This window comes from Entelurus aequoreus, linkage group LG14, assembly GCF_033978785.1.
Source record: "Entelurus aequoreus isolate RoL-2023_Sb linkage group LG14, RoL_Eaeq_v1.1, whole genome shotgun sequence".
Classification (NCBI taxonomy): Eukaryota; Metazoa; Chordata; class Actinopteri; order Syngnathiformes; family Syngnathidae; genus Entelurus; species Entelurus aequoreus.
Window position 1 is genome coordinate 11774944 of NC_084744.1, and position 13339 is coordinate 11788282.

Genomic DNA, 13339 nt, shown 5'->3' on the forward strand with positions numbered 1-13339 from the left:
TAATGAGTGTTACCAGGAGTGTTGAGGGAGAGGTGGGGAAGTCCAGGTGGGGAACAAGACAAGCTCGGAGATCCGTGAGCAGGCAGGTAGTCACGGCGATAGAGAGGCGTCGAAGGTCCGTGTCCAAGCGGGAGGTCGAGATCCAAGAGGCAGCCAGGTAAGCAAAGGGAAGGCGGGAAGACGAGACGCACATCCCGTAACGTGGAACGAAGGCAGGCTGCAGGAAAGACGACAAGGAAGGACACGAGACGATGGACACGACGGGGAAGAAAACACAGAGAGCAAAGAGTGCGCATGGAGCTTGACGTGTAGGCTTACTGTACGGGAACAGGTGACTACGTTCTGGAGTGGGATAGCAGGTTGTGCAGGCTTTTGAAGGCAAGACCTCTGATCAAACACAGGTGTGCTGATTGCCGGTGATTGATTGCAGCTGCCGGCTGCAGTAGGATTGACACGCGCCTGGCGCACTCCTGGAAGTGCACTCTTGGAGGTGCTCTTATCAGAGCGCACAGATGAGGGCACATTGGCATGCACCCGGACTTTGACAGACATGGCCATAATCATTATTGTCCTCAATGTTGGCATTAACGCACTTTTTGTGTTTTTTTACGTATTTAAATCCGAAAGAACGCACATTTTCGGAAGGCCGCTCGCCACCCGGACGCGGATTTCTTCATTTTTTTTTTTTACCGCCCGGTTTGCTTGGGTTTTTTGTGGGTTTTTTACAGATTATCGCTTTCCGCCAGTGTTTTGTTTTGTTTATATTTGCCGGGTCAAATTATTAATTATTGGTCGATTTCAAAGTAATACACTTTTTCGGTACAATTTCTTAAATTTTGATTCACCGAAAGTTTTATCGATCACAAATACTGCATTTCCGGTATTAGGACTCCCGCGAAGCTTCGATGAAAAGTGGCTTCAGGAGCCACTGGGGCCCCATTTTGAAAATTCCTAGCGCCAACCCTGGCACTACAAATGGAATGATACAATTACCAATAGAAATAACATTAAATGGATAATCAATAATAATAATATTTACCTCTATTATTAAAAATATAATCGCTACAAATGCAACAATACACAAATGTAATTAATACTTGAATTACAAAAGAAAGCAGATAAAAAGGGGGGAACGAAAGAGGAGCGGAGCGTATTAACCTTTTACATTGTTATGGTGAAAATAGCTTAATCTTATTAATTGAACAGGTTAATCTGCAGGGCCCTACACACACAGTGCATCGCGGATTTAGTACATTACGATTTGACTACAAATTGAAGTTTCATGTTAAAATTGGCATACGTTTTAGAGAGTTTGATGTGTATTAAGAGCATTGTAAGTGTTTACAAATGTGTGAAGGGCTTTTAAAGATGTTTAATGGATTTTATTTAGCCCACAATGGGGATATTATGTGGTCGCAGGTGAAAGACATGAAAACTGGAGGGGCAACCAGTGCAACCAGCTGTCACATCAGCGGCGCCATTTTTACACACAGCTACGAAACTAAAAATGAGTAATAAATAATACATATTGCGCTGATGGGAAGGATTGCACCATGCCTAAATAAATAACAATACAAAAATTCAATTTTAACAGCCATAAACCCCGTGGTGGCCTCTGCGGTGTTCCATGGGGTGGGGTCATCACGGTCAGAGACAGGGACAGACAAATGCACCCAATATTCATAAAAATCATAGAATAAATAGCGTCGCGACTTTGCAGAAATACGACTGAAATAATTAAGGAAACACTTCAGTACCAAAATCCACAGTCTGAGCTTTTCTTCCTGTCTTTCACACAGCACCAGGAAAGCTACAATCGTGACACAGATGTTTATATGGCGCTATCTTTCTAATGTATTTTACACAGTATATCCCGCACTCTTATGGCTTCCGGTACGCAATGATGTAATTACGTACGTACGTCACACATGCGCGCACATTAGCTGTGGGTGTTGTCTGCTAATAATAGCAATTTGGATCGCTAGTCATTGAATGTATATTGTATCATAACAACAACTTGGACTGCTTTTGTATGCATGCCCTCTCTGCGCGTACGTGTTGATGAGACATGGTGAGTGACGCCGTAAACACCAATCATTTTATTCGGGCCAGTAAAATTTTTACTATTGGTGTTAATTTTCAATCTATTAAGATAAAAAATGATATCAAAATCAAATTACAGTATGTTATTTATGTAGTTTGCTAATTTTCCTCGACTGGTGCACTAACATAACATAACATAACATTTTTGCATATGTAGCATAATCTACAAAGATACAAAGAATTGCTATTGCGACATCTAGTGGACACATTTAGAACAGCAGTTTTTTTCATTAAGAAATTTCGGCTCATTTTTATACTTAGCAAACTCATCCCGCGGGCCGGATAAAACCTGTTCACGGGCCGTACGTTTGACACCCCTGTTCTAATGCATGTGATAATGATGCTGGTGCAGTTTTACTCAGCCATCATAGAGTCCATCCTGACCTCCTCCATCACAGTGTGGTTCCCCGGCGCCACAGTCCAGGATAAGAATAGACTGCAACGCATCGTACGTGCTGCGGAGAAGGTGATTGGCTGCAAGCTCCCATCCCTCCAGGACTTGTTCTCCTCCAGGACCAGGAGGCGTGTGGGTCGGATCACAGCTGACTCTTCTCACCCTGGACACACACTATTCTCCCCTCTCCCCTCAGGCAGGAGACTACGCTCCATCCAGACCCACACCTCCCGCCACCTGAACAGTTTTTTCCCCTCGGCCATCAGGCAAATGAACAAGAACTCCTAACAGCAGCTCCTTGAATTCCTTCTAAGTCTATCTGATAGCTCAGTCACAGCTCTTTTTATACCAAATATGTGTTATGTGTGTTTTATGTCGCACGTTTGCACCAAGAAAAATTCCTAGTTTGTGAACCCGTTCTCAAACAATGGCAATAAAACTATTCTGATTCTGATAACACAATTCATACTATGATGGCAACAATTTGACTCTGGAATGGGTAATTTCTTTGTCTCCTGTTTCCTTTTGGAAAAATTGTACAGTTATGGCCATCCCTAGGTGGAGATCTGGCACCCACGTTTTCAGTGTTTGTGTTTTTTGAGGTGTTTCACTGCAATATTGGATCTTTCCGGGTGATCTCCCCACATGGCGGACTTAAGTGCCACTTCCCAGGAGAACTCCATTTTCCTCAAGCCTCTCAAACCCAACAAACCATCCCACCATTTTGCACCCTTCCTTCCTGTCTCACTCCAATATTGTCCCCATCCCTGGCGTCTTCCTATTAGAAGGTTGCACAAAAAGCATGGGTGTTTGTGTTAGGCAGGATAAAACGTGTGAGCGTCCTTATTCACTGCCTTCAAACTGGAAAAAGACACAAGCGTGTGGGCTCTTTAAGAACAACACCTCCCCAGGCAGGCGAAGCTCCGTCTGGTCCTCCATTATATCGCCGCATCTGCCATGCGCTATAGCTCCGAACTAGGTTGTTTCCATGGTGACCACATATTTGATGGACAGGTCGCTTCCGGCCCTTTCTGCTTGTCGTCATGATGGGGTGCCTCTCAGCGAATTCCCATCTGTGGAAATAAATCATTTAATATCAAACTGACTGCATATGTTTATTGTTACCTTCATCATATCAATCAATCAATCAATCAATGTTTATTTATATAGCCCTAAATCACAAGTGTCTCAAAGGGCTGTACAAGCCACAACGACATCCTCGGTACAGAGCCCACATACGGGCAAGGAAAACTCACCCCAGTGGGACGTCAATGTGAATGACTATGAGAAACCTTGGAGAGGACCGCGTATGTGGGTAACCCCCCCCCCTCTGTAGCATCCCATTAAGTAGCAGTGAGGGTTACACATTTCATAATCCTCCTCCTCGCTATCTGTTTGGGAAAAGTCCAAATTCTAGATAGGGATATAACTGTATTACATTTTGGGGGGTTATTGTTCCGTATATTTTTGCATGGGACTTCTCAGCAGGCACAAGACATTAAAACAGAGTTAAAAAAATGTTAAATTAGGTCCTGATGTTGAACAACTCAAACCTAAGATTGAAACAACATGCTTTTTGAACCCAACGTTTAATCAATGTTGGGTTCTGGCGTTGATTTGACCATTGAATTTTGGTCATTTCCTAACCAATATTCTGCAACACAAATACAACGTTGAAACAACATGCTTTTTGACAACGTTTATTCAATGTCAGGTTGTGACGTTGATTTGACCATTGAAATGTGGTCATTTCCCAACCAATATTTTACAACACAAATACAACGTTGAAACAACATGCTTTTTGACAACATTTAATTAACATTGGGTTCTGATGTCGATTTGATTAATGAATTTTGGTCATTTCCTAACCAATATTCTGCAACACAAATACAACGTTGAAACAACATGCTTTTTGACAACGTTTATTCAATGTCAGGTTGTGACATTGATTTGACCTTTGAAATGTGGTCATTTCCCAACCAATATTTTACAACACAAATACAACGTTGAAACAACATGCTTTTTGACAACGATTAATCAACGTTGGGTTTTGATGTTGATTTGACCATTGAATTTTGGTCATTTCCTAACCAATATTTTACAACACAAATACAACGTTGAAACAACATGCTTTTTGACAACATTTAATTAACATTGGGTTCTGATGTCGATTTGATTAATGAATTTTGGTCATTTCCTAACCAATATTCTGCAACACAAATACAACGTTGAAACAACATGCTTTTTGACAACATTTATTCAATGTCAGGTTGTGACATTGATTTGACATATGAAATGTGGTCATTTCCCAACCAATATTTTACAACACAAATACAACGTTGAAACAACATGCTTTTTGACAACGTTTATTCAATGTCAGGTTGTGACGTTGATTTGACCATTGAAATGTGGTCATTTCCCAACCAATATTTTACAACACAAATACAACATTGAAACAACATGTTTTTTGACAACATTTAATCAACGTTGGGTTCTGATGTTGATTTGATTAAAGAAGTTCGGTCATTTCCTAACCAATATTTTACATTACAAATACAACATTGAAACAACATGCTCTTTGACAACGTTTATTCAATGTCAGGTTGTGACGTTGATTTGAACCATTGAAATGTAGTCATTTCCCAACCAACAACGTTGTCTCAATTTACAAATGCAACGTTGTTTCAAAGTCAGTTTTAAAGGACCTGTATAATCAATGTTGTGCCTTCTGGGCTGTGAGTGCACCCCTCACAGTTTTATATAGTCTCAGAGAGACTATAGAACTGAATTGTGGCTCTACTTTAGAGTAGTCAGTTTACAGCGTGGATAGCAGCAGAGAAATCCACTATTGTTTGACGAGCTGGCAACACCATTGAGTAACGAGATAATTGTATCGTGTCTAAAGTCAAGCATGGCGGTGGTAGCGTCACGCTCTAGGGCTGCACGAGTGCTGCCGGTGTGGTGAAAAAATGTGTGCCGCTTCATTAAAGAAATGCAACCAGTTGCGTAATCCGATAGTTAGCAACATCGGTCATGGACAGACTTTGATGAAATTTTCAGAAAAAGTCCGTAAATGCTTTTGTAGTTTTTATTATTATCCATATATGAGCTTGTGAAAACACTTATTGCTGACATTCATTCTGTCACCATACAGTATAGACAAACAACTAGGGCTGCAACTAACGATTAATTTGAAAATCGATTAATCTTTTGATTATTACTTCGATTAATCGATTAATAATCGGATAAAAGAGACAAACTACATTTCTATCCTATCCAGTATTTTATTGGGGAAAAAACAGCATACTGGCACCATACTTATTTTTTGATTATTGTTTCGCAGCTGTTTGTAAATGTTGCAGTTTATAAATAAAGGTTTATTAAAAATAAAAAATAAAAAATATTTTTTTTAATTAAAAAAAAAAATTAAAAAAACTCTGCACATGCGCATAGCATAGATCCAACGAATCGATGACTAAATTAATCGGCAACTATTTTAATAATCGATTTTAATGGATTTAATCGATTAGTTGTTGCAGCCCTACAAACAACCAGCCATGCATTTTAGGTTATTCAAGGTTCATACCGTTTTTGTTTTGGTTTGTTTACTGGTTTACTAAAAATAACCACAGCGTATCAAAGTTTTTTACCTTAATTACTATGGTTATTTTGTTTGAGGAAACCGTTGATGCGCATGAGTGCGCATGCTCAGTAGCGTTGGGTAGCAACGTTTTACGGGTAGCCCATTTCCTCATAACACCGGCAGTTAACCGGCAGTTAACACTGCAGTTAATTGAAGGGTAACAAGAATTTCAACTTTATAGAGTGGCAAGATAATTGTATAATGCCCACAATCAAGGTTAGCAGTAGTAGCTACTCTAAGGCTGCACGAGTGCTGCCAGCATTTGGGAGTTGCACTTTCATTGAGGGGAAACATGAACTTTAACATAACTGAGTAGCAAGATAATTCTGCCTTGCCTACAGTCAAGTTTGGTGGTGGTATCATCATGGTTTGGGGGTGCATGAGTGCTGCCGGTCCAGGGAGTAGCAGTTAATTGAAGGGAAAAATGAATTTCAACACTATGGCGTAGTAATGTAATTGAATAATGCCCACAATCAAGCTTGGCAGTAGTAGCGTCCTAGTCTAAGGCTACACGAGTGCTGCCAGCGTTGGGGAGTTGCACTTTCATCAAGGGTAAACATGAACATAATTGAGTAGCAAGATAATTCTGTCTTGCCTACAGTCAAGTTTGGTGGTGGTAGCGTCATGGTTTGGGGGTGCATGAGTGCTGCCGGTCCGGGGGAGTTTTCAGTTAATTGAGGGGAAACATACATTTCAACACCATGGCGTAGCAAGACGATTGTGTCTCGCTTACAGTCAAGCATGGTGGTGGTAGCGTCATGCTCTGGGGCTGCACGAGTGCTGCAGGCACTAGGGAGTTGCAGTTTATTGATGGGAAACATGAACTTCAAAATAATTAAGGGGCAAAATAATTCTCTCTTGCCTACAGTCAAGCTTGGTGGTGGTAGCGTCATGAGTGCTGCCGGCCCGCACTGGGGCGTTTCAATTCATTTAGAGTAGACATGACACAAGTGAGTATAAGATAATTGTTTCTTGCCTAGTCAAGCATGGCGGTGGTAGCATCATGGTCTGAGGCTGCACCAGTTGTAGTTCACTCTAAAAACTACTCTAAAGCAGTGAATCTCAAACTGTGGCATGTGTACCACTAGTGGCACATTTTTAATGAATACTTGGGCCTACTGCGCTACTGCATTTTGCTGTTGGTCATTATGGTGGTACTTGATGAATACACGTCTGCTCTAAAATATATCATTTCCATAGTGTATCGGCCTTTCCAAGCTTTCCAGGTTCTAAACCAAAGGCCGTGGGCTGAGCCAGGACAGGTGGTGCACTTTCATACGCACTTTAAACTACAACATAAGTACACCCAAAAATAGCTTTATTTGCACAAAAAAAAGTTATTTTTTCCAAAGTTAACAAAAACAACTTTAACTACATACAAAGCTACAAACAAAACTAAGCTTGTTGTGTTAGCAGTAGGGCTGCAACAACTAATCGATTAAAATCGATTATAAAAATAGTTGGCGATTAATTTAGTCATCGATTTGTTGGATCTATGCTATGCGCATGCGCAGAGGCAATTATTATTTATTTATTTATTTATTTTTTATTTTTTTATATAAACCTTTATTTATAAACTGCAACATGTACAAACAGCTGAGAAACAATAATCAAAATAAGTATGGTGCCAGTATGCTGGGTTTTTTTTCAATAAAATACTGGAAAGGATAGAAATGTAGTTTGTCTCTTTTATACGATTATTAATTGATTAATCGAAGTAATAATCGACAGATTAATCGATTATCAAATTAATCGTTAGTTGCAGCCCTTGTTAGCAGTGGTCAAAATGTGTTGTCACCGACAAGTCTCTCCACCCGACATTTGTCCAGTCAGTGTCACCTGTGCACCCCTATGTGCTTTCGTCACAGACAATGACTTTCTAATTAAAAAAAAAAAAAAAACTTAACTATTTGCAGTACCAGAGAAATATAAATAACACAAAAATGGCTACCAAAACTACAACGACCACCACCAAAGTGCAGTAGCACACTAGGCCCAATCATCCATCAAACACCACCACAATGACCAACACCAAAGTGCAGTAGCGCAGTAGGCCCAATCCTCCATCAAACACCACCACAATGACAAACAGCAGAGTGCAGTAGCGCAGTAGGCCCAAGTATTCATCAAACAACAAATAATTAATTTAACTTAATGTAAGCAGGACTACCGAAATATCAACAACACAAAAATGGCTGCCACACATAGTATTGTCTCTCAAGAGGACTGTACTCACTTTTTTGTATGTATTGGATAGTTGATATAATATTTATTGATATGTATGTATTGTTGTTCTTGTCTAATTGTATTGTCTCTGCATAGGAGGTTGTGTTGTTGTTGTGCTCAGTGGCCTAGTGGTTAGAGTGTCCGCCCTGAGATCGGCCGAGTCATACCAAAGACTATAAAAATGGGACCCATTACCTCCCTGCTTGGCACTCAGCATCATGGGTTGGAATTGGGGGTTAAATCACCAAAAATTATTCCCGGGCACGGCCACCGCTGCTGCTCACTTCTCCCCTCACCTTCCAGGGGGTGATCAAGGGTGATGGGTCATATGCAGAGAATAATTTCGACACACCTAGTGTGTGTGTGACAATCATTGGTCCTTTTTTTTTTTTTGTCTTTGCGTTGTGACAACTGCAGCAGTAACCTACGATATAGTAGACGTAGCATTTTGTACAGTATTTGTCAGCCGTCACATTGATAAATGTTTCTAATATGTATTTAGCTGGAGAAGAGGTAAAGTACTGTGGAGCGCAGACTTACAAGCACAATATGAAACACACCTCCCTGACTGTGGCAGGTAATTGTGCAACATTTCACGCTGAAAAAAAACGTATCCACATCTCCCCCCACCCCCCAAAAAGACAAACGGTTTAGGGATGTCTTAAAGTGTCCTGCTGCTTGCTGGAAGGATTATCCTCCCTTGTTTGCTGCACAGCACGGCAACACCCTGCTTTTTTCTTTTTCTTTTTCTTATGAAAACAGGGGAGTTCAAAAGAGACTGCAGCTGGACAGAGTGTAATTATCTAGCGGGGCGGCCATGACAGCGTGTTTCCTCCTCTTTTGTTGGACGACCAGCTAGCACACTCCGCACACCTGCAGGTCACACACACACACACACACCATATGGTCCGACCTTCACACCCACTCACAGGCACACGTCGGAGCTTTTTCCAGGAGGAGGGTCATATGTAGACAGTCACAATGCACCCTAGGCAAATTTGTTGTTATGCCTGATGGCCCCGCGCTTGCCAGTCACCTAAATGGGCGTACCAAATTTTGTTGTGATTGGACAAAACACCTTGAGCTATACCACCTTGGGGCGGTATAGCTCGGTTGGTAGAGTGGCCGTGCCAGCAACTTGAGGGTTCCAGGTTCGATCCCCGCTTCCGCCATCCTAGTCACTGCCGTTGTGTCCTTGGGCAAGACACTTTACCCACCTGCTCCCAGTGCCACCCACACTGGTTTAAATGTAACTTAGATATTGGGTTTCACTATGTAAAGCGCTTTGAGTCACTAGAGAAAAGCGCTATATAAATATAATTCACTTCACTTAAAGTTACAGCAGGTGATTTGTATAGCTGTGTGAGAATTTTCAAGTCACTCCAATATATTGGGTTTATATTAACAGAAAAATAATACCACACTTGTATTTACAAATCTTCACCCTCCCAGCGGGCACAAAACATTGATACAACGTTAATTATACATACATGTCCTTTGAAACTGACTTTGAAACAACGTTGCAAAATAGTTGAATTTGTAAATGGAGACAACGTTGTTGGTTGGGAAATGACAAAATTTCAATGGTCAAATCAACGTCACAACCTGACATTGAATAAACGTTGTCGAAAAGCATGTTGTTTCAACGTTGTATTTGTGTTGTAAAATATTGGTTAGAAAATGACCAAAATTCAATGGTCAAATCAACGTTGGACGTTGATTAAACGTTGTCAAATGCATTTTGTTTCAATGTTGTATTTGTGTTGTAAAATAATGGTTGGGAAATGACCAAAATTCAATGGTCAAATCAACGTCGGACGTTGATTAAACGTTGGATCCACGGAGTTGGTTGGGAAATGATAACATTTCAAAGGTCAAATCAACGTCACAACCTGACATTGAAAAAACGTTGTCGAAGAGCATGTTTTTTCAACGTTATAGTTGTGTTGTAAAATATTGGTTAGGAAATGAACCAAAATTCAATGGTCAAATCAACGTCAAACGTTGATTAAACGTTGGATCTATGTAGTTGGTTGGGAAATGACTAAATCTCAATGGTCAAATCAACGTCACAACCTGACATTGAACAAACGTTGTCAAAAAGCATGTTGTTTCAACGTCGTATTTGTGTTGTAAAATATTGGTTGGGAAATGACCAAAATTCAATTGTCAAATCAACATCGGACGTTGATTAAACGTTGTCAAAATGCATGTTGTTTCAACGTTGCATTTGTTTTGTAAAATATTGGTTGGGAAATGACCAAAATTCAATGGTCAAATCAACGTTGATTAAACGTTGGATCCACGTAGTTGGTTGGGAAATGACTAAATTTCAATTGTCAAATCAACAACACAACCTGACATTGAATAAACGTTGTCAAAAAGCATGTTGTTTCAACGTCTTATTTGTGTTGTAAAATATTGGTTGGGAAATGACCAAAATTCAATAAATCAACATCGGACGTTGATTAAACGTTGTCAAAATGCATGTTGTTTCAACGTTGCATTTGTTTTGTAAAATATTGGTTGGGAAATGACCAAAATTCAATGATTAAATCAACGTCGGACGTTGATTAAAGGTTGTCAAAATGCATGTTGTTTCAAAGTTGTATTTTTGTTGTAAAATATTGGTTAGGAAATGACCAAAATTCAATGGTCAAATCAACGTCGGACGTTGATTAAACGTTGTCAAAATGCATGTTGTTTCAATGTTGTATTTGTGTTGTAAAATATTTGTCAGGGTTGCCCCTGACAGTTTGGTTGTGTTTTTAGGTTTTCCTCTATTAGTTGTATTTCCTGTCAGCGCTCTTGTTTTGGTTCTGTTTCCTGTTTGTCTTCCTGAGTGCTGTGTCCCCTCAGCTGTGGCTGATTGGCACCGGGCCACACCTGGTGCCAATCTGCCAGCTGCTATTTATACCTGCCCTGCCCTCCAGTCACTGCTGGATTATTGTAGTGTCTACCTGTCAATGTCACTACTACCTGTCACTATATTTCGTTGTAGCTCTGTCTACTTTTGTTCACTCCGCTCTAGTCATAGTTCCTTCGTGTCACAGTAAGTGTTTTTGTTTCTTGTCCACAGTTAGCCTTTGTGCTATTTTAGTTTATAGCCTAGTTTGTTCTCCGCCTTGTGCGCACCTTTTGTTTGTACCCTTTTGTTTGTTTTTCGCCATAGTATTTTAATTAAATCATGTTTTCCTGTTCAATGCCTGCCATCATCTCTGCATCTTGGGGTTCGGCACCTACAAACTCTGACAATATTGGTTGGGAAATGACCAAAATTCAATGGTCAAATCAACGTCGGACATTGATTAAACGTTGGATCCACGTAGTTGGTAGGGAAATGACAAAATGTCAATGGGCAAATCAACAACACAACCTGACATTGAATAAACGTTGTCAAAAAGCATGTTGTTTCAACATTGTATTTGTGTTGTAAAATATTGGTTGAGATATGACCAAAATTCAATGATTACATCAACGTCGGACGTTGATTAAACGTTGTCAAAATGCATGTTGTTTCAAAGTTGTATTTTTGTTGTAAAATATTGTTTAGGAAATGACCAAAATTCAGTGGTCAAATCAACGTCGGATGTTGATTAAACGTTGTCAAAATGCATGTTGTTTCAATGTTGTATTTGTGTTGAAAAATAATGGTTGGGAAATGACCAAAATTCAATGGTCAAATCAACGTTGATTAAACGTTGGATCCACGTAGTTGGTTGGGAAATGACTAAATTTCAATTGTCAAATCAACAACACAACCAGACATTGAATAAACGTTGTCAAAAAGCATGTTGTTTCAACGTTGTATTTGTGTTGTAAAATATTGGTTAGGAAATGACCAAAATTCAATGATTAAATCAACGTCGGACGTTGATTAAAGGTTGTCAAAATGCATGTTGTTTCAAAGTTGTATTTTTGTTGTAAAATATTGGTTAGGAAATGACCAAAATTCAATGGTCAAATCAACGTCGGACGTTGATTAAACGTTGTCAAAATGCATGTTGTTTCAATGTTGTATTTTTGTTGTAAAATATTTGTCAGGGTTGCCCCTGACAGTTTGGTTGTGTTTTTAGGTTTTCCTCTATTAGTTGTATTTCCTGTCAGCGCTCTTGTTTTGGTTCTGTTTCCTGTTTGTCTTCCTGAGTGCTGTGTCCCCTCAGCTGTGGCTGATTGGCACCGGGCCACACCTGGTGCCAATCTGCCAGCTCCTATTTATACCTGCCCTGCCCTCCAGTCACTGCTGGATTATTGTAGTGTCTACCTGTCAATGTCACTACTACCTGTCACTATATTTCGTTGTAGCTCTGTCTACTTTTGTTCACTCCGCTCTAGTCATAGTTCCTTCGTGTCACAGTAAGTGTTTTTGTTTCTTGTCCACAGTTAGCCTTTGTGCTATTTTAGTTTATAGCCTAGTTTGTTCTCCGCCTTGTGCGCGCCTTTTGTTTGTACCCTTTTGTTTGTTTTTCGCCATAGTATTTTAATTAAATCATGTTTTCCTGTTCAATGCCTGCCATCATCTCTGCATCTTGGGGTTCGGCACCTACAAACTCTGACAATATTGGTTGGGAAATGACCAAAATTCAATGGTCAAATCAACGTCGGACATTGATTAAACGTTGGATCCACGTAGTTGGTAGGGAAATGACAAAATGTCAATGGTCAAATCAACAACACAACCTGACATTGAATAAACGTTGTCAAAAAGCATGTTGTTTCAACATTGTATTTGTGTTGTAAAATATTGGTTGAGAAATGACCAAAATTCAATGATTACATCAACGTCGGACGTTGATTAAACGTTGTCAAAATGCATGTTGTTTCAAAGTTGTATTTTTGTTGTAAAATATTGTTTAGGAAATGACCAAAATTCAATGGTCAAATCAACGTCGGATGTTGATTAAACGTTGTCAAAATGCATGTTGTTTCAATGTTGTATTTGTGTTGAAAAATAATGGTTGGGAAATGACCAA

General features: G+C 39.8%; 1 protein-coding gene across 3 annotated transcripts in view; it reads right to left on the reverse strand.

The window, feature by feature from the left end:
- st6gal2a (ST6 beta-galactosamide alpha-2,6-sialyltranferase 2a) overlaps positions 1 to 13339 on the reverse strand; it is a 281873-nt gene that overhangs the window by 229466 nt on the left and 39068 nt on the right. For all 3 annotated transcript variants that reach the window (XM_062068890.1, XM_062068892.1, XM_062068891.1), the window contains one exon: positions 14 to 3570. The gene's annotated coding sequence lies outside the window, so the exon portion shown is untranslated. The remainder of the gene's footprint in view (positions 1 to 13; positions 3571 to 13339) is intronic.